The sequence below is a fragment of the Tamandua tetradactyla genome, chromosome 19 (assembly GCF_023851605.1).
Source record: "Tamandua tetradactyla isolate mTamTet1 chromosome 19, mTamTet1.pri, whole genome shotgun sequence".
Taxonomy (NCBI): domain Eukaryota; kingdom Metazoa; phylum Chordata; class Mammalia; order Pilosa; family Myrmecophagidae; genus Tamandua; species Tamandua tetradactyla.
The window spans coordinates 10921785-10945533 of NC_135345.1; the positions used below are offsets into that span (position 1 = coordinate 10921785).

A 23749-nucleotide genomic window follows, 5' to 3' on the forward strand; every position below is an offset into this window, starting at 1 on the left:
GTAACCACAAAAATAGCACTTGATCATACAGCATGCATTGTTTTATAACTCCTTCAATATTTTCTTAATAGATTTATTGATTAATGAATCAAATTATTTATTCAATAACATATTTCTGAATTTTTATCTTTTCTTTTGAATGACAGGTGATGCACCCGAAATATACTTTTTAATTCCCAACAATTTCTATCTCAGTGCTAATTATGCATGCTAACTATGCAAACTTGGTTAAGTTACTTCATGTCATTTTACCTCAGTTTCTCCTGCTATTAAATACTGGTTCAAGAACATATTATAGCTGTGGTGAACATAAAATGAGATATATAGACAAAATACTGTCACAGTATAAGTACCGTATAAGTGTTTACTGTTATTTGTATGATAGCTGACCAATAAATTCATGCCAACCTGTCTGAGATCACAATAGCTTATACTGGAGAGAGAAGACTGTAACATTGGTAATTTAAGAGATATTTTCTCTAATCTTCAAAATTTCAAAATTCATTATTCTTTTATATTTAGAAAATAATTCAGAAGGAAAAATAAGGCCATATAAAGTGATATGATGCACTGCAACACAATTGTGAATAATGAAAGAATTAAAAATAAATGAGCTAGTCAATCAATCAAGTTGTTTATCTTGCTTAAATATAGTTAGAAAAGCTATGAGTACGCTGATTTTTTTTCCCTGAAGCATCTAGCTATTATTCTTTAGACTTTATGAGGTGGAAAAAAGTGGCCAATTAAGGTTCACTTGGACAAATTTGTTTGAATTCTACTTAATTCAGGTGATGAACTCAGAGTCACAGTAGTTTTTAATAGGTTTAAATATTTATCCTAGGATATAGAGAATTGATTTTCAAAGTTTCACGTTTTTTTTCTTTGAGCCATAAATTATATATCTGTGGCCCTTCTCTATTTATTTATCTATACTTTTGAAATAATTCACTTGCTATCTTCATAAAAGCTTGTATTTAGAATACAGGAAGCAAAACAACTTTCTCACTGGGTTTGCCTTGAGCAACTCACTTGAGTTCCCTAAATCTCAGTTTCCTTATTTGAAAGCGTGATGTGCAGAGAAACTAGAAAATATTTCACACCATATTTCCTACAGCTGATGCTCTATGAAGGTGGTTTACATCACTCCTAACTTTCTCTTTCTTGGGGCTATGATATAACTCTTCAAAATAGAAGAATATGATTTTCATTACTTTAATTGGAAATTCCAGCATTTTTTTTCCATAGTGGTAGTAAAACTTCATGAAAAATTTATATTTGAAAAGTATGCAGGGTCCTTGAAAAATATCTCATTCCTTGTAGTGCTTCAATCATCTTTGTGATGATCCTGGAAACTGTTCATACAAGTTCTTTGAATATCTCCATTTTCCAGTAGCTCCTCCCCTTTGCATTGTATATTTTGCATTTTTTGTTACAGGAGTTGTGGGTTGAAGAACAATCGTGCTTTCAATACAGGATTCCCATATACCACCCTATTATTAACACCTTGCATCAGTGTGGGACATATGTTACAATAGATGATAGCACATTTCTAGTATAACTCGGATTCACTGTGTAGTGTGTTTCCATGGATTAAAAAAATATTCTGTTACTATAAACATAACCTAACATTTCCCTTTTCATCATATTCAGATATAATTCAGTGCTGTTGATTACATTTATAATGTTTTGTTACTATCACCACCATCCATAACCAAACATTACCATCATTCTAAATAGGAACCCTGTACATTTTAAGCTTTAACTTCCCATTCCCTATCTCTACTCCATCCCTAGGTAATATCTGTTCTTGATTATGACTCTATGAATGTTTATTCTAATCATTTCATATCAATGCAATCATACAATATTTGTCCTTTTGTTACTTTTTTCGCTCAACATGATGTCTTCATATTTTGTCCATATTGTCACATATATCAGGATTTTATTCCTTTATTATGTCTGAATAATATTTCATTGTATGAATATATGATATTTTATCTATCCATTTGTTGGTTGATGGACACTTGGGTTTCCATCTTTTGGCAATTGGATATTTTGCCACTAAGAACATTGATGTGCAAATATCACTTTGAAAACTTGCTTTCCATTATGTTGGATGGAAACCTAGAAGTGGGATTGTTGGGACATACGATAATTCTATACTTAACTTTCTGAAAAACTGCCAAGCTTTCTGCCACAGGAATTGTGCCATTTTTCATTGTCACCAGCAATGAATGAGTTTTCCTATTTCTCTGAATCATCTCCGACACTTGTTATTTTCTTTTGTTTGTTTGTTTTTAATAATAGTCAGTCTAATGGGTATGAAATGGTATCTCTCATTGTGGTTTTGATTTATATTTCCCTGATGGCAAATGATATTGCATATCTTTTCATGTACTATCTGGCCATTTGCACAGCTTCTTTGGAGAAATGTCTATTCAAGACTTGGGCTCATTATTTAAAGATTGATTTTTTTGTGGTTAAGTTGAATGATTTTTTATAAATATTCTAGATATTAAACCTTTATCAGAGAGGGTTTCCAAATATTTTCTCCCATTGTGCAGTTTGTTGTTTTACTTTCATGATAAGGTACTTTGAGTAACAGGAGCTTTTAATTTTGATGAGGTCCCATTTACCTATTTTCTTTCTCTTTTGTTGGTTGTGCTTTGGATGTAAAGTCTAAGAAACCACAAATTCATATGAATCTGAAGATGCTCCCACACATTTTCTTTTAGGAGTTTAAGATTTCTTGCTCTTATGTTTAGGTCTTTGATCCATTTGAGTTGATTTTTGTATAAGGTGTGAAGTAGGGGTCCTCCTTTTTTGTGCAAATGGAATCCAATTTCCCAGTACCATTAGTTGAAGAACCTATGCATTCCCAATTGACCATAAATGTGACGGTTGATTTCTGAGCTCTCAGTGTGATTCCACTGGTTTATATATCTGTTCTTGTGCTAGTACCATGATGTTTTGATTGCTGTGGCTTTGTAATTAGTTAAAATAAGGAAGTGTGAGACCTCCAACGACATTCTTCTCTTCCAAGATGGTTTTAGCTATTTGGGGTCCCTTACCTTTCCATTTAATTTTGATGACTTTTCCATTTCTGCAATGAAGGTTGTTGGAATATTTGGTTGTGATTTAGTTTCATCTATAAATTGCTTTGGGTAAGATTGATTTGTAGTAAAAGTATTTCCTACCATTTATTCAGGTCATTTTTTTATTTTTTTTAGCAGTGTTTCATAAATTTCTGTGGACAAGTCATTTACATCCTTGGCTAGATTTATTCCTAAATATTTCATTCTTTTAGTTGCTATTGTGACTAGAATATTTTTCTCGATTACCTCTTCTGATTGTTAATTGCTTGTTTATATAAATGCTACTGATTTTGAGGTGTTGATCTTGTATCCTACCACTTTGATGAACTCATTTTACAGTTCTAAGAGCTTTGCTGTGGATATTCCAGGACTTTATGTATGTGGAATTACTTCACCTCCAAATTGGGAAAGTTTTAACTCTTCCTTTCCAATCCATACATTTTATTTCTCTTTCTTGCTTGATTGCTCTGACTAGAACTTCCAGTACAATGCTTAATAACAGTGCTGATAGCAGACATCTTTTTCCTGTTCCTGATCTTTTAGAAACGATGTTTATTCTTTCATCATTAAATTGGATGTTAACTGTGGGCTTTTTATATATGCTTTTTATTCTTTTGTGGAAGTTTCCTTTAATTCCTATTGTTCTGAGTATTTTTATTACAAAGGAGTAATGGATTTTTTCAAATGCCCTTTTGGCATCAATTGCCAATGTGTATTTTCTCCTCTCTTCATTGTGATAACGTGATGAATTACATTAATTGACTTTTGTATTTTAAACCAACCTTGTATACCAGGGATAAATCTGACTATACCATGGTATATAAGTCTTTTAAAATGCCATTGGCTACAGTTTGCTGGTATTTTTTTTTTGAGGATTTTGAAATCTATGCCTATAAGATATAGGTATATCTTATATACCTATAAGATATATAGGTATCATCTCTATAAGAGATATTGGTCTTTAGTTTTCTTTTCTTATAATATCTCTGCGTGATAGTATGAGGGTGATGTTGGCCTTGTAGAGTGAACTAGGAGTGTCCCTTCCTCTTCAATTTTTTGGAAATGTTTGAACAGAATGGAGTTACGTCTTCTTGGAATTTTCAGTAGAATTATTTTGGTAGAATTCTCTTGTGATGCCATCTGGTCCTGAACTTTTCTATCTTGGAAGGATTTTCATTAGTGATTCAAAATCACTTTACCTGTAATTGTTTTGCTGAAATCTTTGATTTCTTCTTGAGTTAATGTAGGCACTTTGCTTGTTTTAAGGAATTTGTCTATTTTACCTAGGTTATGTAATTTATTAGTGTACAGTTTATCAAAATATTCTCTTATTCTTTTTATTTCAGGAGGGTCAGTAGTAATTTTCCCCTTTTCATTAATTTTTTTTTAATTCTCTCTCTTTTTTATTTTGTCAGGCTAGCTGACAGTTTGTCAATTATATCAGTCTTTTCAAAGAAACAAGTTTTGGTTTGTTGATTCTCTCTACTGCTTTTTTCCTTTTCTTTTTTCAGTTATCTCCACTGTAATCTTTGTTATTTCCTCCCTTCTGCTCACTTTGGGTTTAGTTTGCTGTTTTTCTAGCTTTTTCCAGTTTTGAGATTGTCTTTCAATTGAATTCTTTCTTCTCTTTTAAATATAAGCATTTAAGGCAATAAATTTCTTCTCACAACTGCCTTTGCTGCATCCCATAGGTTTTGTTATGTTGTATTTTCATTTTCATTCACCTTAAGATATTTCCTAATATCACTTGTGATTTCCTGTTAAACCATTGGTTGATTAAGAATATGTTGTTTAATTTCAATATAATTTTGAGTTTTCTTTTTTTCCTTCTGTTATTGATTTATACTTTATTCTGTGGTTGTTCAAGAAGATATATTGAATGATTTCATTATTTTAAAATTTATTTGCCTTTTTTCCTGACTTAAGATATGATCTATTCTGGCAAATGATCTATGTGCATTTGAGAAGAATGTGTATTCTATTTTTGTTGAGTGAAATGCTCTATATATGTCTGTTGGGCCTAGTTGTCTTAGAATGTCATTCAATTCTTATATTTACTCATTGATCTTCTCAGTAGATGTTCTATCCATTATTGAAAATGGCATATTAAGGTATCTTACTGTAAATGTAGATAGATCAATTTCTCCCTTTAAATTTGCTTCATATATTCTGGGACTCTGTTTTCAGGTGCATGTATACTCAAAATTGCTCCTCTTCTTGTTAAACTAACCTCTTTATAAGTATATAGTGACTTTGTCCCTTGTCATTATTTTTGACTTGAAGTTTATTTTATCTGATATCAATATAACTACCTGTGTTCTCTTTTGGTTATGAAATACATGGTATATTTTTTCTGTTCTTTAACTTTCAACCTACTTGTATCTTTGAACTAAGGGTGAATATCTTCCAGGCAGCATATAGTTGGGTCATGTTTTTTTTATGTGTTCTGCCAATCTCTGCCTTTTGCCTGGAGAGTTTAATCCATTTACATTTAAAGTCACTACTGAAATATAGGACTCTTTTCTGATATTGTGCTATTTAGTCTTTTTATGCCTCAATTTTTTTTGTCCCTCTATTCTTCCATTAATACTTACATTTATATTTATTTGATTTTTTTGTGTTGTACATATTGAGCATCTTGTCTATATGGTTACATTGCTATCTGTTTTCTTTGTGGTTATAATGGGCTTAAAGTTTAACATTCTAAACATGTAACAATCATATTTGGTTTAATAATAAGTTCGATAGCATAAACATATCTTTTCCTATTCCCTCTGTCCCCCAACATTTTTTAAAACATTTTTATTGTATAATATAACGAATATACAAAGCAAAGAAAGAGAAAAGCAGTAGTTTTCAAAGCACTCGTCAGCATGTAGATATCAGACAAATCGCAGAGTTTGTCATGGGCTATACATACCATCATCTCAGATTTTTCCTTCTAGTTGCTCCAGAATATTGGAGGATAAGAGTAATAAATATATTTTTTATCACAATTGACTTTTTTTCCTTTTTGTGAAAATAATGTATATACAAAAAATAAATAAATTTAAAAGCACAGCACAGCAGTTAGTTGTGGAACAGATTTCAGAGTTTGGTATGGGTTACAATTCCACAGTTTTAAGTTTTTATTTCTAGCTGCTCTATGATACTGGAGACTAAAAGAAATATCAATTTTAATGATTCAGCAATCATATTAATTTTTTAAACCCTACCTTCTCTGTATAACTCCACCATCATCTTTAATCTTTTACCCCTCTCTCTAGAGGTATTTGGGCTATGGCCATGCTAACTTTTTCATGTTGGAAGGGACCCTCTAGGTTCAGGGACACATCTGGACGTTATAGGTTTCTGAAAAGCTACCCTACTGCATGGAACCTTTGTAGAATTTTACATATTGCCCTAGGTGTTCTTTAGAATTGGCTGGAATGGTTTTGATTGGGGTTTGGTAAGTTATGATAGGTAGCAATATCTAACTTAAGCTTGTGTAAGAGCAACTTCCAGAGTAGCCTCTCAACTCTATTTGAGCTCTCTCAGCCACTGATACTTTATTAATTACACTACTTTCCCCCCTTTTGGTCAGGATGGAAGTGTTGATCCTATGGTGCCAGGGCCAGACTCATCCCTGGGAGTCATCTTCCATGCTGCCAGGGAAACTTTCACCCTTGAATATCATGTCCCACGTAGGGTGCCCCACAACCTTTTTTTTTTTTTAATATACTTGTTGCCACTTAAATATTTGTACATTGTAATATCCAAAGCCATAGATTTTTCATTACTTTTTATATATTTGCCTTTTACCACATTTAGAATGTAAGTATTGGAGTTTCATAACAAACAATGCGCTCTAATAATGTTAGCATTTATATTTACCTAAATGGTTACCTTTACTGCAGGTCTTTATTTATTTATGCTGCTTTGATACACTGTCTATTGTCCTTTCTTCTCAGTCTGAAGAGCCTCAGCATTGTTTGTATAGCAGATATAATGGTGAACTCCATCACCTTTTATTTATTTATTTTTTTACTGATAATGCCATAATTTCCATCTCATTTTTGAGAGAGTTAAATTCCTGGATGTAAAATTCTTGGTTAGCAGTTGTTTACTTTCAGTGCTTAAGGCTTTCAACCTACTGCCTTCTTGCCTACATGGTTGAAGATGAGAAAATAATACTCAATCTAATTGGATTCCCTTGCACATGGGACATTGCTTTTGTCTTGCAGCTTTCACAGTTCTCTCCTTGCCCTTGCCATTTGATAGTTTGGTCAATACACGATGATATGTGTTTTTCTTCATCTTTATCTTGTTTGTTTTTTTCTGGGATTCTTGGATGTGCATGTTCACATCCCTTGCTACATTTGGGAAGTTTGCTGTCATTATTGCTTTGAACATTCCTTCTACCCCTTTTTCTCTTTCTTCTACTTCTGGGACTTGCGTGATGCAGAAATTGGTGTGCTTAATGGTGTCCCAAAGATCTTAGGTTATTTTCACTGTTCCTAATTCCTTTTTCTTTCTGCTCCTCAACCTAATTTAAAATATCTTGTGTTCAAGACACTGATTCTTTCCTCTGCCAGCTCCAATCTGTTTTTGAAATCTTCTTGGGCATTTTTCATTTCGGTTATTATGGTCTTCAACCCTAGTAGTTCTGCTTGAAATTTCTATCTCTTGACTCAGATTCTCATATTGCTCAGTCACTGTTTACCTGATGTCCTACTGTTGTTTCTCTTTGCTTTCCTTCAGCTCCCTGAGCGTTTTTATGATCATTTCTTTAAAAGACTTTGTTTGGTATGTCCACATTCTGGTCTTTTTCATTGGTATCTTCTGTATTTTTATCCTCTTCTGTGGATGGGCCATTGTTTTCTGTTCTTGTTTGTCTTGCCCTTTTTGTTATCTACTGTACATTTTAATATTTTGGAATGGTAAGTTTTTAATTTATTCCCTGAGATAGCTGTTTCTTCATTTTGTAACCAGCTGGTGAGAACAGAGATTTTCTTGATATTCAGCTCTCTTATACAGAAGGTCTGCCCAAAGTGAATGCAGTGTACAGGATTTTCCATGTTTTTCTGGACCTGTCTTTTCGTAGGCCCTTTCTTATTATATGTCTTCGAGTCCCTTATTTTTTTGTTGTCCCCTCTGTTTCACAGGAGCAGACCTTACTATCCCATGTGTTTGAAGTGGCAAACCTTTCTGCCAGACTTTTTTTTTTTTCGGGTGCATGGTCCGGGAATCAAACCCGGGTCTCCCTCATGAAAGGTGAGCATTCTACCACTGAACCACCTGTGCACCCTTTCCCAGACTTTTTACCTCTATAGTTTCTTGTACTCTTTTCTTGTCTCAAGCTGCTTTTACCTGGGGGGCAAATTGTGAGAGGGCAGGTACATTAGAGAGGCTTCTCCTGAATCAGACTCTCCTAACTGAAAAAGGCTAATGACCCAAAGAGGGCACAGACCAGCTTCAGAGTGCCTGGGGAGAGGATCAGGAAGGTCACCAAGAGCTTCTTGCATCATTCCCACAAGCTAAGCTTTCTTGGTCTGCCTAGTAAATGCAGCCCTTCAGCTAATTGTCCCCTGCAGCTCTGAGGAATCCAGCATCCTCAAGTCTCTACTTCCACCTTCCCTCTACAGGGTGATTTGAAACAATGACTGTCCTCAGAGCAGGGCCCCTTTGGTCCAAAGTTGCTAATCAAGGTGTGGGCTGTGCCCACCCTTGTTCTTGAGAAGAAAAATTTTTACATCTGTTTCTATCACCACAATATAGCCAGGGAATCGTTCCCATGGCAGCTTGCTACTAGAGTAGGGGATGACACCAGCAGCCACGACATGAGAGAAGAATTTACTGTGCTTTACCATAATTTATCAGCCTCTTCTCACTCTTCCCTGGATGCTGTACAGTATTATTTTGGCCTCCAGAGATTCAAAGTATTTGTTTGCAGACGCTTCTGCCTGTTTAATAGTTGTGCTGAGTCCTGGAGCTTCCCATTCTGTCATCTCCCACAATCCCTCTTAAGCATTGTATTTTTAATTTGTTCATCTCTGCTAATATCTGAAGTTCCTCTTCTCTAGCTTCAACCCATTGGCTCCACTGTAACTCTCTGGGTTACCAGGTAACACATTTAACCTCTGCACTCACATTAGTCTTTTCCTGTTATCATTCAAGTGGCCTGCTGCACTCTAGCACCTTTTCAGCACTCAGAGAATGTCTATCACTTACTCTGAGTTTTGGAGTAAGTCAGGAATATTTTTGGACGGATTTTATCCAGTATTTTCACCCAAAGGTAGAGATAATATTATACACTTTTTTTGGTTGTTAGAAAAAAATGAAATGACCCATTTATTCATTCAACAAATATTTACTAAGCTTCCTGAAAAAGGCTAATGACCCAAAGAGGGCACAGACCAGCTTCAGAGTGCCTGGGGAGAGGATCAGGAAGGTCACCAAGAGCTTCTTGCATCATTCCCACAAGCTTCCATTATATGCCAGAGAGTAGTCTAGATTCTAAGAACATAAATAGCCATGAACAAACATAAAATTCCCTGCTGCCATGAGCTTTCTTTCTTATGGGAGAGGCAGAGAACAACAACTTATATCGTAGAATAGTAAGTAAGTAAAATAGATACTAGATTAGTAGCTAATGATATGTGCTAAGAAAAAAAATAGAGTTATAGGCTATATGAAATGTTGGAGCTAGGAGTGTTAAATTCTAGATAAGGTGACAGGGAAGGGTTTATGAGAAAACTGACATTTGTGTAGATGAATGGTTTTGGGGAGGAACTAGATGGGTACTGGAGGAAAAAGCATTCCAGACAGTTGGAAAAAAGTACAGAGGCATTGGAATAGAATCTTGGCTACAGTCTCTATCAGGCAGTAAGCATCATTAAATGGAAATTATTTGTTTTTCTACGGCAATGTTTTTTAATATAACCCAGTGGTCTTCAAACTTTTGTTGTCATCTTTAATTATCAAATTTAGATCATGTGTCTCAAAATATGTATTATGCATTTGTTTACTCATTTATTAATTATATACACATACACTATATCATTATGTTATGCAGAATTTAAAATAAAAGCAAAGGTAAAATAGAAAATTGAAAGAATGAGAAAAATATATAAATGGAAATTCTAACATTTTCTTCTAAATGCAGAAATATCTTCTTGCACACTCCAAATGCCAAATTAGAACTCACTGAACGGCAGTTAAGTTATTACTTCAACCATCTCTATCTTTTCATTTTTTTAAAACTAACTTTACACATGCTTCTTCTCCAACAATTTTCAAGATCAATCCTCAGCAATAGGATGGCTGAAATCTCACTGGACTCCCCAGGATAAAATGTGATTGTAAATCCTTTGTTCTTTTTCTCCTGAGGTTGAAAACACAACTCTTTATGAAAAGTGGGTGTTACCTTCAAATGAGGATTTGCAAATAGTCTACTTAATGCATCAGACATTCATTCTACTTATGAAACTCCATATGCATGAGAGACCTGAGTGCAAGGTAAATGTTAGTGTGGGACTTCTTTTCACTCTACACTCAGTTCCAACATGAATAGATACAAAGTGATATTCCTCCACCCTTGTCACTTGTTGGCAGATATTATGAATGCTCATGTTTCACGTATAGGTACAAGATAGGAAGAAATCAAATTTGCTCAAGGTCACCTTTGAATCAATAATAAAATGCAGATATGTGGGACTTTGTTTTAGTTTCCAAAATAGATAACCTCATTGAACAAGCTGTGTGCAGACAGCCAGTAGAGTCAAAAGAAGTATTTTAATGAAGTACTATTGATCTGAAATTAGTTTCTCTTTTTTAAACAATTGAAAATTATGCCACAGAGGAAAACAAGAAATATAGAATGAATGTGCACCAAAAGAACATTTTCTTTTGAATACTTCAATTATCTGTCTTCTATCTGAGACAGAATTTTAAGCCCATTCTCCTCAATGATCTGAACTTATTTGGTAAATCAGGGATAATAAATACAAAAAGTAAAACAGATCATATATATATATGCCCTCAAGATCAGCTTTAAAAAATTTAAAACTACATTATTTTTTTCAAAATTGATGCATAGAAAGGTGGAAGCTAACGATTATTGGCTGCTAACTTAGGGCCAAACATGTTGCATGTGTGAACGCATTTGCCATCAAAAACCAACTTGAGGGTACAATTTGATGCATTTAGAGATAAACAAACTGGAACCAAAAGAATTATGTACATTTTTCTCGATTTGCATAATGAGTATGTGGTTTCAAGACCATTAACCTCTTTGCTTAAAAATAAATAAACAAATAGATATACTCATGCTTATTTCTCTTTTGTAGACCATGCTATCTTCCATTTCACATTTTTACTTAAAACTACAGTAATCCTTGATAATATAAAAAAACAGCTGTTTGCAAAATAAGTTCTCTTCTTTAAGTTTTTCAGATGAAGTGTGTTTGCCAAATTTAAGCTGATCAAGATCAAACATTTAGGTATGACTTGCTGTGAAAACAGCTCAGAAATGAAATATGGACATATCCTCAATTTTGCCATACAAATCATATTTCCCTTTATCACTATCCAGTTTTAGAGTTCATCAGAGTAACCTCATTGATATAATGGGATCATTTTTTTCCAATTGTTCATTTAAAATGGCAATTGTGATTCAAATCATTGTGCAATCAAAAAATCAAATCATATAATTATAATCTTTCAACACATATATGTTGTGAAGTATGAATATATTTTATAAACTTATGTGTATTTGTTGGCTTAAACCCTCCCTTTATGATTTATCATTTTGATAACATATGGTTTGCCTGTAATTAGACAATCTACTCTATAAATAGCCACTAGAAATGTTTATGCCAAAGAAATCAAAATCTGTTGGCACATTATAATGCTATCCTTTAAAAAAACTCATATATATTTATTCTACAGAGAAACCTCTGCATATATAAATAATATATATATATATATAATTTATCTGTCTGGTCTGAGTGTATGTGTATATATATATGTGTGTGTGCATAAATATGTACTATATCTATGTGTGTGTGATAAATTGTTTACTCTTATATGTCTTATCATTGGCTTTTGAGGGGGTTGTAAAGTTTGGTGTTAGATTTTCAAGAATTTTATTATGAAATTTCTTGTCCAGAATTTTATGCAAAACCAAAGTCTGAAAAAAGATGATGGGAATAGAAGCTTGAAGGCCCTATGGTGAAACAGTTATCATTGAGCCCAGAGAAATGAAAGTTTTTCCAAAGAATGGCAGGTATAATCAGTAAGGTAATTTAATTGTTCCCTCATGGATGGCACTGGGCTTGGTATTATAAGTGATATAAATATATAAAAGAGGACATATTTGCTGTCAAAAGGTTGCTTTGAGCCCAAGAAGGATGCAGAAAAATTAAAGAGGGGTTCAGAAAAAAAGATTATTTGGGAAGCTGTTCATTCAAATAAAAAGGAGAGTGGCTTGGGAATTTAGTGTCACATGAACTAGAACTGATTCTGACACTAACTTCCTGTGACCTTGTGCTGTTTCCTTTACTGGACTTCAATTTCCTTATCTGTAGGATGCATATTTTGGATTATATCAGTGACTGCTAAATAGTAATGAGCATTTAGCATCCTGGCATTCAGATCACCTTGTGACCCACACTTGGAGACACGTGGTACTAGATTCAGAACTGTTTTGTTTTTTATTTTGGGTACATGTTCCAGGAACCAAACCTGGGTCTCCTGCATGGAAAGCAAGCATACTACCACTGAACCACCCGTGCACCTGATTCAGAGCTGGGTTAATTCTGAAAGGTTATGACTTACAGTTGAAAGAGACTGAGAAGCCTTCAAAAAGTACAGAGAGCTTTGCACTTCTTGGAGAATAATAATGTTGAGTATCTTTTCACGTGTTTATTGATATATCTTTGGATAAATGCCTATTCACGCCCTTTGCCATTTTTTAATTATATTGTTTGTGCTTTAGTTGTGGCAGTTCTTTCTATGTTCTGGATATTAAATATTTATAAATATTTTCTACCATTCTGTAAGCTGTCTTTTTGTTTCATTGATGATGTCCTTTAATGTACAAAAGTTTTGGAAAGAAGAACCCTTGTACATTGTCACTAGGAATGTGAAATTGTGTAGCCACTGTGGAAAACAGTTTAGTGTTCCTCAGAAAGTAAAACATAGAATGCTCATATGAAATGTCAATCCCACTTTCAGATGTACATATATATATACATATATCACCAAATAACTGAAAACAGGGACTCAGATATTTGTTCATAAATGTTCATAGCAACATTATTCATAATAGCCAAAAGTTGGAAACAGCCCAATTTCCTATTGATAGATGAATGAATAAACAAATTGTATGTATATATATATATGTATATGTGTATGTATACATATATATACACACACACACAATGGAATATTATTCAGCTGTAAAGAAGAATGTATTTCTGATACATGTTAAAATATGGATGAACCTTAGAGATTTGATGTTGAGTGAAATGGTTCAGATACATGATGATAAATAACATAAAATTCCACTTATAAGATATGCCTAGAATAAGAAAATCCATAAAGACAAAAAGTAAATAACAGATTAATAGGGCTTTCTGTAGGGGGTAGGGTATTATTAATGGATACAGCGTTTCTGTTTGGGGTGATGAGAAGTTTTGGTAATGGATCATGGTAATGGTAGCAGAACGTTCTTAGTATAATTAATACCACTGAATTACACACTTGAATGTGGTAAAAATGATAGATTTTGAGTTGTAGATATGTTGCCACAATAAAAATGCTAAAAAGAATTTCCTTATATTTTAATCAATTCATCCCACCATCTTGGTTCCTCTCTTTCTTCTGAGCATCCCCATTTGGCCCTAACAGAAACAAAGCGGTGACAGGCGATGAAAAAGAATTTAATGAAAGGACAATTTACAAATATATGGACAAGGTAAAAAAAAAAAAATGGCAAACAGCAATGAATGATGAAGCACCTTGGGGCTGACTCACTTAGTGAAAGCACTTAGAACTGAAGGTACAAGGAATAGGATGCTAAAATCCAGAGAGAGTGTTCGAAGTAAGCAAGTGTCACCCGGCAGGAGCCTTGGAGAGGAATGAAACCTCTGCCAGAATCCAGAAATCACCTTGCCTGTGACTGTTTGATTAAAACTCCCTGTAATGCCACCTGGGATTAGTGTTTCATTTATGGAGAGAAATATAATTACTGATGTCATTTCCTTATTGACCATTTTATTATTCCAGTTTTTACTTTTTAATAGAGGTGGTATCAGTAAAAGATTTATTTTCTAAAAATTTCATTTGGGTTTTACATTTATTTGCATAATGTCCCTCAAAATATCATTAATCACTGAAGCATCTATAGTTTAATTCTCTTCTTTATTTATGCTTTTATTTTGTACTTTATATTTTTGGTATTAATTTTTACAGGCTTTTTCATTTTTTAATATTTCTAGAGTAAATATTCTCTTTTATTGTTACTTTATTTTATGGTTGATCAATTTCTACTCTTCTTTGGGTGATTGGCTTCTTTCTTGACTTGGTTTTATTCTGGTTTTGGACTCTAACTTTTTAAGTCTCATTTTTATCTCTTACTATGAAGGCTTTCTTTTTGTTGAATGCAAGATATTATGGTTATAAATTTCCTTCAAAACACTACTTTGGCTGCATTTCATGAATGTTTCTATAAAGCATTTTCTTCAGTATTCTATTGTAAAGATTTTGTACTTTCCATATTTTTAATTTGACATATTTGCTAATTAGGGGAACAGGGTGTTGCTGTTATTATTGGTAATCAGAGATTGTGATCTGTAAGATGTTAATTACCTGAAATCTTTTGATGGTTGCTTTATGATAAGTTAACTAATAACATTTTGCTAATGTTTTATGGATGATTGAGAATAAGGTATATCTATATCTATCAATTCCCAAGTGCAAAGTTCTATATTTGATCATTGGATCAAAGTTACTAAAAACTTTTTTCAAATCTTCTGTTTTATTAATTTATTTTTCTCTTTTCATTTTATCCCAAATAAAACATATTTCTCTTATATGGATACCTGCTTTCCAAAATGGCCTATGGCCTTGTTTGATTTACCATATGGTAGAAAAGAGAAACTTGAAAACTTCAATTTTACTTCTTAATTTTAAGAGGAGTAGGTTAAATAGAAGAGTCAATTGGCATTTGCCAACTTAATATTTTTAAACTTGCAGAAAAAAACAAAGAAAATACATTTAACAACAATATAATCTTCACCTCAATTTGTAAAGTGTTATCTTAAAGCATTATTTTCGCAGAATCATCTGAAGGAAAGTTGAAGACATCATGATATTTCATCCTTAAATATCATTGTCTTATTTAAGAAAATAACTATTCTATAGCATCACCTAATATGCAGTAGAGTCATCAGATAAAATACAAAATACCCAGTTAAATCTGAATTTCAGATAAACTACAAATATTTTTGTATAAGTATGTCCCAAATATTGGGTTGGACATACTTATACTAAACCAATTATTCATTTTATCATGAATTTCAAATTTAACTGGACATCCTATATTTTTTATTTGCTAAAACTAATAATTCTATTATAAAGTCCATATTCAAATTGCCATAGTTACCTCACAAATGTTTTTATAGTTGTGTTTAATTTTTCCAATCAAGATTCACATGTTGTCTGTGGTAGTTATGTCTTTGAAGTTTATTTTAATGTGTATATTAATTCTAGATTTTCTTATTGTTTTCTTCTTACTTTTTCATAGTAATCATATTTTCAAAGATTCTAGGCTAGTTGCTATGTAGACTATCCTACATTCTGGATTTGTCTGACAGTTTCCTTTTGATTTCATTCAGGTAAAACATTTTGGCAGGAATCATAGTGATATCCTACATTTTTTATTGAAACATTTCAGAAAGAACATGATGCCAGTTTGTTCCATTCCTGGCATTCCTGATTTTGATTACTAGATTGAGTTTATTGATATTTTTTCCTTGCCTCATTTTTTACCTACTGAGAGAATTGTGATAAAATTTTTGTAGATAGGGTATTTATTTACTTATTCATTTTTATTTACTTGTTTATCTTTAAACTCTATTTTTAAGTGGATCCAAATTTCTAATTGTAGCATGGAAATATTTGTTGACCTTTTTATCCTTTTATGATATTGCTACTCCATTTTTGTATCATTAGTATTTGCCTGGTATCTTTTCCTATTGTTGATTTTTCCCCTTCTTGTTCCAGAAAGGTAGCTTCACTGGTACATAATTTTAATATGAAAATTGTGTTAATTTTTCAATTGAGGGTAAATATCCACTATTGAAGGTTGCTGCCATCAGTTTAATTGCTCCCCTATGCTTACCTTTCCCTTTTTTTGATCTCTCTTTTCTATCTGTTTTAGAATCTTTTTCTTTTACTCCTTCTCCACTTCTTCTTGTTTTGCACATGGAAATAAAAATACATTCACGGTCTTTCAGTGATAAACTGTAAAATGTTTCTACATTTATTTCTGGCTTGTTAGCTGTGACTATTGGTTCAAAGACCAAGAAGGTCTGTTATTCTAATATAAATAAAGCTTGTTTCTTATTTTTGTCTTTTGTTTTTTGTATCTAAAACTTCGTTGTTTTTTTTTCCTGTGCCTTTCTCTCCTCCCTTCTCCTTTGCTGTAGATTTATGCATGTGTTATGCTGGTTCTGAATTTTATTATTTTTAAATTGATTTTAGATCTCAACTCAAAAATCTTCCAGTGAAACTCTACTAGGATTTCGAATGTATGAAAAGGTCCATTTCCTTCTTTCTTTAAGGTGGCAGAATTGGCAGGTTTGGGGTTTACTGTAATTCGCACATTATCTTCCAACTCAATTTATGTTCCAAAAATATGAAGATGCACATTTCCTTGTTAAGCCTAACTGCTCTGTATTATCAAAGCATATTCAAAAAGTTCTCAAAGCAACCCTCCCTCAACCCACTTCTGCCCAGTCTTAACATTTCAAACACAGATATTTGGTTCTGTCACTAGTTTATGCCACTTTCTCTTTTTGTGTTCCCAGGTCTGCCTCTTATCTGTATTAGCTTTTACTGTTAACTGCACATGGAAGGAAATATAGGAGGGGTAAAAGAAGTGTTCCTCCTCCAAAATACCCAGGCATTATTTGAGTAGATGCTGAGAAGACGACTTCCTGTAAATATGGGCACATTAAAGATCTTAACTTGATGACATGGATCATTCTGGCTTCATGGCACGTATGAAGCACCTACTACATGTCAAGACTTTAGCACAAATTATCTGGAGGAATCCTCAAAATGTCTCCTTCAGGTCATCTTCATTTTCACAAATCACCTGATAGACAGCTCTCCTCCACCACTTCAGTATATTTTCCTTCATCTATTGCCTTGACCACTTGACTTCATTTCAATCCTGGTCGCTACTGAACCAGCAAACTCCATGAGCTCCGATCCCTTAGCATGGACATAGACCAACAGTACTTGAATAGATGCTGGTGTCACATACTCCTCCCTGCTGCCAGAGACAAGAGGGGCACAGGACCTGTGTCTAGAGACGTGCAACTTAGAAGTTCAGGGGGTTAGCATCCTGTGTGAAGAATTTTGACCAATGGGAATCTAGATCCAATGCCTAACATATTTTCTCCTCTTCTCAGATGAACTGACCTAAGACATGGCAGTTTATTTGGCTTCTTGGAAAACGGCTCCATGAGATCAAGCAATCGGTTTTGCTTGACACCTACCGTGTCACCAACCGACAATATTCCCTCTTTCTCTTGCTCCCTCTAACTTTACTCCCACCTGTTTCCCTAATATTGTGCACCTTAGAAAAGTAATTGCATATAAGCTTTTGCCTCAAATTCTGATTTTTGTGTGTCTTATGCTTAAACAGATGAGGATAATGATGTTCAGAAAATTAAGTCACTTTCCAGGAATTGGAAAAGCAGCTTCTAGCAAAATTTAGGTATAATAATAATTGTTATTATTATTAATCTAGGACTACTTCATTCCTGAATTACTGTTCTTTCCACCACAGCCCAGGATCTCCATTGCTTTTAGAAAATACAAGTTTCATTTGAGCTTTGTTTTTTCCAAGTGTTTCTAACAGGAGCACAGAACATACTAAGATTTGGACTTTCTTTGTTTCTATTTCATGCAGCTGGGCCAGGACAGTAACTCTTTATATCTCTGGGGAGAAAGAACAATGATGTTGTCATCACGGACTCTTAGTGCAAAAGGAGAGTTGGATCCCATTGCTAAGTGCTGATGCTTTTGGTGTTAACTGCTAAGCATTAAGAAGTTATCTTTTCACTGCCAGAGGCTTAGTAATGCTAAATTCTTGTCAGGCTGACTAATCATAAGCAGCTTAAATAAGGAGGAAAAACCCCAGTGCTTCCAAATCTAAAGCAATTCTGCCATTTAACTTGGGGAAGAAGGTAATGAATGACACTTGTCAAAGAAATATTCTGTCCAATGATGGCAGAGTGCCCTAGATGATGAGCTTTAGCAATTGTCTGGACCATGGTGAGTCATTTTGAAGTAAAAAGGGGAAAAAATAGAAAACAAAAAACCCTTCAATCATTGAAAAAAAGAAACACTTAAAAATGTGTGAGATGCCATCAGTCTTCCAGTCCTAAGCTAAACCCTTCACTGCACTGAGGTCAGTTTTGGCCAAAGAGCCAAACTAGATTATTCCCACATCTACAAGTATTGATCCTTATTTTTCTTTTCTTTTTTATTTTTTCCACTGGCAGGCACCGGGATCCGAACCCAAGTCTCCGGCATGGCAGGCAAGAACTCTGCCTATTGAGCTACCATGGCCCCTGATTCTTAGTTTTTACTTTACAAAGTAACTACATTTAAATCAAGTAGAGCTATTATAAATGAATGTATAATACTAACTGCATCTGAATTTTTACATATGTATAAATATATAACATATATATATCATTTATATGGTTTGATAATATATGCCTTATATATGCGTACATACATATATACATATATTTATAAATATATATAAAATATATGTGATTAATGACTCTCTTACAGACCTTTACAATAGAATGGTCACCAATTGCTCATCAAAGTGATTACTCTGCCGGTAGTTCACTGTCTGATATCAGGGCAAGTCATGTCCCTGCTTTAAACCTCAATTTCCTCACGCATAAAGAAATATGGGGACTGGTCCATGTGATTTCTATGTTGTTTGCTTGTTCTTCAGTGCATTTTACAATTTGATTTGAAAAATAAAAACATATATATCCAGCAGGAAAAATGCATTGGGACACTCTCTAGAACCCAGCATGTAATTGGCATTGTTTCAATGGCAAAAGACAGAAACCCAGTTCTACCTAAATAATCAAAGAACAGGATTTTGTTAGCACACATTGCTGGGAAGGATAGGGTGGAGCTGACCTCAGGCTTAGGTAAACATGTTGATTGGTGCTTTAGCTCTGTTCTCTCACAGCTCTGCCTTTTTCTCTGTACTGGATTCTTACTCATCCATGGCAGAGTGATATTCTCCACTTGATAGATAACATCTCCCAAAGCTTTCCCAGCTTCACAAATCCTCTAGCTCTAAAAAAAAAGAAGGTTTTAGAACTATGGGTCTAAAAATCCAGGTAAGGATTTGATTGGTCTGACTTTAGATACCTGTCAATTTGTAAAAGAGATGATGCTCTGTAATAAGCTTAACTGAGTTGACATGTCTACCTCTGGAGCTACCAGGGCCCAATGGTGCAAAAAAATTAAACAGAATATAAAGTCATTCTGGTGGAAAGCAGATACCGAAGATATTCAGCAATGTTTAACCGGATACTTCAAGTAAGGGAACCATTTTGCTTGTTCAAATAGGAATCAGGCTCACATTTCCTGCAAATGAGAGAACATCTATCCTCTAGTGAAGGATTATCTCTTCACTCCAGTATAAACCTTCTACTCTAACCACTGTATATAACTTTCAATTTCCTGTGTCTCATCTCTGATTGTCTTTGTAATTCCCTCTTCTCCCTAAATTTACCTCCCCAATATGTTGTTCCATGACCTTACTAGACCCTTACATAACTAATGGTTATTTCAATTGCAAGTGGCAGAAATCCAACTTGAAGTATCATTTTTAGAAAAGGAAAAAATATTGGAAGGAACCAGGAATATTACAGCACTAATAGAGATCTTTCTATGTGTCTCGTATGACAGTTGACTTGCATGTCATTTTATGCTCACCTTTTGTAGACCTGCTGGGAAACAAAATGTCCTGGCTTCCTGACTGCTTATACAAATAAGTGTGAGTTGGCTTAAACAACTGGAATTTATTGGCTCATAGTTCTGAGGCTAGGAGAAGTCCAAAATTGTGAGGTCACAAGGTGATGCTTTGTGGCAAAAAAGTGTGGTTTTCTGGGGTTGACTGGCTGGTGGCAAACTTTGAGTCCTTGGCTCCTCTGCCACTCAGTGATATACCTGGTAATGTTCTCTCCTTTCTCTTGCAGATTCTGTTTACTTTCACCTTCCCGCTTCCTTCTGGCTTTTTCCCTGTGGCTTTCTCCAGAGGCCTCCAGAAATAAGATTAAGAGCGATTCTGATTCAATTGGCTACAACTTGCTAGAAAAAGCACCTTAAAACTCCTACTCACAATGGGTTCATTCCCACAGAATGCATTTAGATTAAGAACATATTTTTTTGGAGCACATACCCAATCTATCACATATGGTTACTGGTATTACCAGGTCACATACAACATCAGTGCTACAAAGGACTTGATCTTCCTTGGCTTCACTTTGAAGAATTTCTGGGAGATCTTCTATGGACCAAGTTTGGATAAAATGTTCAGTTGTATACCCTTAGCCAATCAGTATGGCCTGTGGGTTCTAACCAATGTCTTTAAAACAATAGCTGATATATCCTACATGCCCAGTAAATGAATAGAAATAGTACACTAGTGATACATGCTTTAGAAATAGGCAGTGAAGAACATCCTATTTCAGACTCATCTAATATTTCCTAGTTAGTATAAAGCAATTTGGCTTCTCCTTCCTTAGGAGAATCCTTAGGAACAGTTGTCAAGGCTTCAGCTTTCTGCACTTTTCATCTATATAAGAAAGGTATTTATATTATGGACCAAAGGCCCAGATCTCAGATTAATAGCCCAGAGGTTTCTTGTGGGTTAATATTAACATTATTAGTTTTTTTTTTTTTCCTAAGGCTGTATTTTTTGCTGATATTTTATCTACAACTAAAAAGGCTTTTAGAAATTAAAGGCCAGCTTGGATAAGGAAATACAACTATAACTACAGGGCAGAAAACTAATTCTTGTCTTAATATTCATGAATGGTTATTAATAATAAGGACTTGCCATACTTTCATCTAAATCATCTTGGCCATTAAATTAAAATTTACAGATTACTTTCCATTAACATTAAGGTGTCATGAATAAATGACCAAGTTTGTAATAATTAGAACAGATTTCAAATTTTTGCACTGCACTTAACTCATTATGTTTTCCTTTTCTTGTTGCTGAACCTCTGGCCCTCAATATTTTCTCTCTGCATTAAGACTTGCCATACTTTTCCAACAGAACTCAAAGGATTGATGTGAGAATCACATATATTTTCTTCTATTTTATGAGTGTCAGTTGTCTCATGTTAAAAAAAAATGTAAGCAATGGTGTTTCCAGAATTTCTTTTTAGGAGGTGTAAAGGGAAAGCATCTGTTTGAACTAAGAAATAGGGAATTTGTCTTGAGTGTGGTAAGCATATAAGACATTCTGTTATAACATAGCAGGTGAATTATAGATCCAAAAAAATAGTAATGTGTTCAAAACATATTTTTATTCACTGTACTCATGATTAAGAAATGCCAGTTTCTTGTACCAAAGAGTAAGCACACTAAGGGGAGATTCTGGGTGGACTGAAGGAGATTTGAGGGACAATGCTATCAATCTCAAGTGGCCTTGCAGCATCTGGTCCATGTTTCTGAGCCTCATCCCAGAAAAACAAGCACCTTATTACTTCACCCCTTTTATTTAAAAATTTGTCATTTGAGGTAGATCTTGAAAAATAACTAGACTTTAACTTAGAAGAGAAGTGGATGATGCCCATGCAGAGAGTGCTGTCTGTGAATGTGAAGGTATGGAATGTTGAATACCTTTGAAAAGGATGGAGAACTTGGAAATTCTGGTGTGATACAGATTAACTCACTAACTACATACATACATATATATTTCCCATGATTACATAGTGGAAACACCACAAAGGATTAGGCATGGTCTTTCCTTGTGAAGTTTGGAGAAGATAAATTTTCCTGGTTTACGTTTGATTAATTACTTTATTATGAAGAAGTTTGGTATTTATCTCATCATTACTAATTATGGACACTTGTAAGGCACTAGCAATATGCCAGATGCTATTCTAAGAACTATATATTTAGTCACTCTTTTATTTTTTGGAACAATCTTGTGACACAGATATTTATTCATTATCTCCATTTTACTATTGGGAAGTCTGATCAAAGAGTAGATAATTTGGCTAAGGGCTCAGAGCTAACAGAAAGCAGAACCAGGACTTGAGCCAGATTGCCTGAATGTAGAGTCTATCGTTTTATTCAGAAGCCACATAGGACACATGCCAGAACTGACTGACTGAATGGCATCTGTCTGACTGAATGCATTTTAAAACAGATCCTGACCTTGGACTTGACTGGTGAGAGTTTCCAGACAATGAATGAATGACAGGACAGTGCCATTTCTGACCTAAGAAATCCTATTTTTGCAGATGAATGTGATATCAATTCAGGACTTGTCCAAATGAGGAATTTTTAAATGTTTTTTTTTCTATTTTTAGAGATCTAGTGTTACAGATTCTAACATTTTCTAACCTCTTCTAGACATGCCAAATGCTGGCAAAAATAATTGCTTTTTGAATGTCAAAGCACTGATAAGAACTCAACAAATGAAATGTTGTTTTTTTTTAAAAAAAAAACAGAAATACTGAGTTCATCTCCTTGGTGGACACAAGAAATTCTGTAGCAAATAAATCACTTGAAAGTGCTCCAAAAAGCAGCCAGCAACACTGCCTTTCCAATTGGGAGCTACCATTAGATTTCATAGATGATGCTGAAGTGATGCTTTTTATGTATGAACAAAAAACAAGCCTCAGAGTTATTAAGAATCTACTTTGAAGACACTGTGCTATGTACTAGAACCTAGACTAGACTCCAAACAACAGAGACTGCAAGCCCAGTGTTCTATTGTACACATGGAGAATCGATCAGTATTATGATATAGCCACAAAAGGTATTTAGTGAGATGTTTAGCTGCATTAAGGAATGTGTTTACCCTGAAAGGAGTGATAGTGCTGCTATCTTTTGTACTGGTCAGACCACAGAAAGATGAGAGGACTCAATCTTGTGGTCCCATTCTCAGAAAACACCACCCTGAGCCTAAAGTTAAATGAGTTCAAAGGTAGACATAGTCTGATGTTGTTCTGAGCAAGTTCAAACTCTTCCAAAAATGCACTAATTGATGTGGATGGCTCATGTGTTTACATGTATGTTCATGGGGCGTGGTTAACACGGTTGGGTAGTCACAAGGGTATCCCCCCATTTACTGCCATGTAGAAACTGACTTTAACTCT

At 34.2% G+C, this 23749-nt stretch overlaps 1 protein-coding gene across 16 annotated transcripts in view; it reads left to right on the forward strand.

Annotated features, from left to right (window-relative positions):
- LOC143663472 (uncharacterized) overlaps window positions 1-23749 on the forward strand; it is a 275238-nt gene that overhangs the window by 125192 nt on the left and 126297 nt on the right. For 8 of the 16 annotated variants that reach the window (XR_013165929.1, XR_013165940.1, XR_013165936.1 and 5 more), the window contains 3 exons: window positions 10464-10592; window positions 12244-12360; window positions 12810-12977. The exons of 6 other annotated variants lie outside the window; for them this stretch is intronic. The gene's annotated coding sequence lies outside the window, so the exon portion shown is untranslated. Of the gene's footprint in view, window positions 1-10463; window positions 10593-12243; window positions 12375-12809; window positions 12978-23749 lie in introns of all 16 variants that reach the window. 2 more of the 16 variants (XR_013165928.1, XR_013165933.1) reach the window with 2 other exon arrangements.